The sequence below is a fragment of the Chlorocebus sabaeus genome, chromosome 22 (assembly GCF_047675955.1).
Source record: "Chlorocebus sabaeus isolate Y175 chromosome 22, mChlSab1.0.hap1, whole genome shotgun sequence".
NCBI lineage: Eukaryota > Metazoa > Chordata > Mammalia > Primates > Cercopithecidae > Chlorocebus > Chlorocebus sabaeus.
In genome coordinates, this window is record NC_132925.1 from 23,063,861 (window position 1) to 23,067,305 (window position 3,445).

Sequence of the window (3,445 nt, forward strand, 5' to 3'; positions counted from 1 at the left end):
TAAGAAAGAGAGTAAATCCATAGAGTGTAGATGTGGAAAAGCAGTCTTTTGAGTTTAATTTTGAAGTGTAACAGTCTTCGTGTTAATGTATGTGTTTCTTTTTCTTAATGTATATATTATTTGAGAATCTTCATTTATATCAATGAATCTGTGACAGAGTACAAGATGTTTTAATCTAACACGTTATTTAATGCTCTGTTAAAGAGGTGGTGAACTAAAATTACACATTATTTCATATTTGCTTAAACTAAATATATGTGGAACAGAGTCCTATGCTTATTCATTTAATCAGCAATGTATATTGAGTGCCTGTTCTGCACCAGGCAGTGTGATAGCATTTTTATACATAATAATGAATATATCAGACATTTTTCTGTTGCCATAGATTTGTTATTTAGAAACAGACATTAATCACATGTAAATATATAGATGGATAGATCAATAGATAAGAGTAATCGATTTTGAAGCAACGTGCTGGGATGCTAGGAGCTATAGGATTATTTAGGAGATTACCTGATCTAGTCCATGAGACATGAAAAGAGAGAATAACTAAGTAAACATTTTCCTAGCAAAATGACATTTGAGCCAAAATATGACAGATAATTTATCAGTTGGAGTTCAGACAAGGAAGCAGAGTCATTATAATGTTACTGGTGGAGGGTCTTGACTATGAGTCATCCAGGTTCTTGGTATGTTGAACAAAGATTTTGACAGAACACACAAAGCAACAAAAGAATGAAACAAAAAATCACAGATTTATTGAAATAAAAATACACTCCACAGAGTGGGAGTAGGCTCAAGCAAGCAGCTCAAGAGAATTTTCTAGGGTTTAAATATCCTCTAGAGGTTTCCCTTGGGTTACTTGGTTACATCCTATGTAAATGAAGACTTGACCTGCAACCGGTCTGATTAGTTACAGGAGGTGACCAATCTGACCAATCAGAGACTGAAGTGAAGTTACAAAGTTACGTTCTGTGCAAATGAAGACTTGGCCCATGACCCGTCTGATTGATTGAGGGAGGGGACCAATCAGAGGTGCTTTCCATTTTTTGTCTGCAATGCAGTGGAATGGAGGGGGTGTTGCAAAGGGAGTAGCCTCTGATCCCTTTGTTACTTGGGTGTAGAGAGGTGAGGTTTTACTTTTGATTCAGTTTTAGGGAGTCAGTGCACATCGGCCTTAGGTTCTTTGCTTCCAGACCATATTGTCCTGTCTCAATATGAGTTATAGAATTAAAAGTTTAGTACAAGTATTAAACCTTAGAGTTGTGAGGCTAAACGGGAGAATTGAAGGTTGGAAGAGAAGAGTTAGACAATCAGAGAACAAGTCACTAGTTTCTGCCTGAAGTACTTCCTGCCTAAGTACCTGCAGAGGAAAAGCTAAGAAAATCCAATTTCATAAGAGGACTGTGAAGGGAAATTTCTAAAGAATTTGAGAGGAAGCTACTATTGCTGTATAACTCTTGCCTTTATTTCGATCTGGGGTCACTGCTGTTAGATTATTAGCAGTTGGGTAGACAAGACAGACATAGAGTGGAGGAGTTCAGAAACAATCTGAAATCTACCAGGTACCCTTGGGTCTCTCTGCCATCTATGTGACCACAAAAACCCACTTAGAGGGTAATGGTGGTTACTTCACTTCTCAAATCTTCCACAAGTTTCTCTTTAGGGCAAGTCTAATCAAGAACCCAACAAAAAAGGGATTCTAGGCAATGTATTTCCCCACTTAACCAAGTGGCCAATAGAAAAAATATAGTCTAGATGAGTAAGAGTTAGCTAGATGATAATGATTTTGAGAATAAGAGAAACAATCTAGAGACACAGAGGTCTGACGAGTGCTGTATGCATCAATTTTATTAATTTTCTAATAAAGTAAACCCTTATGTGCATCATTTTATGAAAACACTTATGTTTTAGTGTGGTTTTTAAGAGAAGTGGATTAAGCATTAAGCATTTGAATAAATCACATAAAAATTTTTAAAAAGAAGCAAAAGTTATTCATAGCATCATAAACACAGATGATAAAACACATCTACTTGCATTTCTGAGTTTTTAAATGAACACTGAAAAGTAGAAGAACAATTTAAGGGTTAAGAATTGATGGTTAAGAGAGTTAGCAATTCAGACTTCTGGATATATTTTATGGAAGCTAACATGATCCTGAATTAATTTTCTTCAGAATCTGAAGGCCACATAGTGTTTGCCTTCCTCTGGACAATTTCTTTTTGTTTTGGGCCATGAAACGATTCATAGATTCACACCATTGCAAAAAGTTCTTATGTATAGTGGGAATAACTATTATGTGGCTTATGCAATTAGGAGCTTTAGAAAGAGTAAAGTCATGCTGATATAATACAATAAGTATTTATTTGATATTAAGTTCAATTGATAGTATATCTTCTTTCAATTTTTAAATTTTCTTTTTCTCTTTCTTTCTTTCTCTCTCTCTCTGTCTTTCTTTCTTTCTTTTTTTTTTTTTTTTTTTTTTTTTTTTTGAGACGGAGTCTCACTCTGTCGCCCAGGCTGGAGTGCAGTGGCGCAATCTCGGCTCACTGCAAGCTCCGCCTCCCGGGTTCACGCCATTCTCCTACCTCAGCCTCCCGAGTAGCTGGGACTACAGGCGCCCGCCACTGCGCCCGGCTAATTTTTTTCTATTTTTCAGTAGAGACGGGGTTTCACCATGGTCTCGATCTCCTGACCTTGTGATCCGCCCGCCTCGGCCTCCCAAAGTGCTGGGATTACAGGCGTGAGCCACCGCGCCCGGCCTTCCTTCCTTCCTTCCTTCCTTCCTTCCTTCCTTCCTTCCTTCCTTCCTTCCTTCCTTCCTTCCTTCCTTCCTTCCTTCCTTCCTTCCTTTTCTTTCTTTTCTCTTTCTTCTTTCTTTCTTTCTTTCTTTCTTTCTTTCTTTCTTTCTTTCTTTCTTTCTTTCTTTCTTTCTTTCTTATTTGGCTATTGTTTCTAGGCTCTATAATGACTTAGGCAAGTTTTTAATTAAAATATTGATTATTATACTTATCTGGAAATGGAGATACCATAATCATGAAGGTGGTTTTTCCAGGGTGAGACTTATCCATTGAACTCTGGGTGTGCTGACCCCTGTGATTTCCCCAAATGTAGGAAACTCCAATGCACAATTTGTGGTGGTGGTGGAGGACTGTGTTCCTACTCTCCCCGGTTTTATTTTTTCAATATTAAAATTAAATTTGAAACATAAAAAATAAAAATGTTGATTATTATAAATGGGATATGAGACTTTTAAAACATCACTTTTGTACTTACATAGCTATATTAAACAATAAGTTGTGTAAGAAACCAGCCCATGCAAAAAAGAATAGACAACTACCTCATAAAATTAACGTTTTTATTTAGGCAACAAGAAATTGTACCATTTGAATTTTGTCTAATATTGATGAAAATATCACTGAGAAATCTCAATACTGTAAGTTTT

General features: G+C 36.4%; 1 non-coding gene across 1 annotated transcript; it reads left to right on the forward strand.

Annotated features, from left to right (window-relative positions):
- Nucleotides 1-3,005: 3,005 nt before the first annotated feature.
- On the forward strand, nucleotides 3,006-3,172 carry LOC119626111 (U1 spliceosomal RNA). Its single transcript, XR_005242295.1, has one exon. It is a non-coding gene; the product is annotated as a U1 spliceosomal RNA (small nuclear RNA).
- Nucleotides 3,173-3,445: the final 273 nt, after the last annotated feature.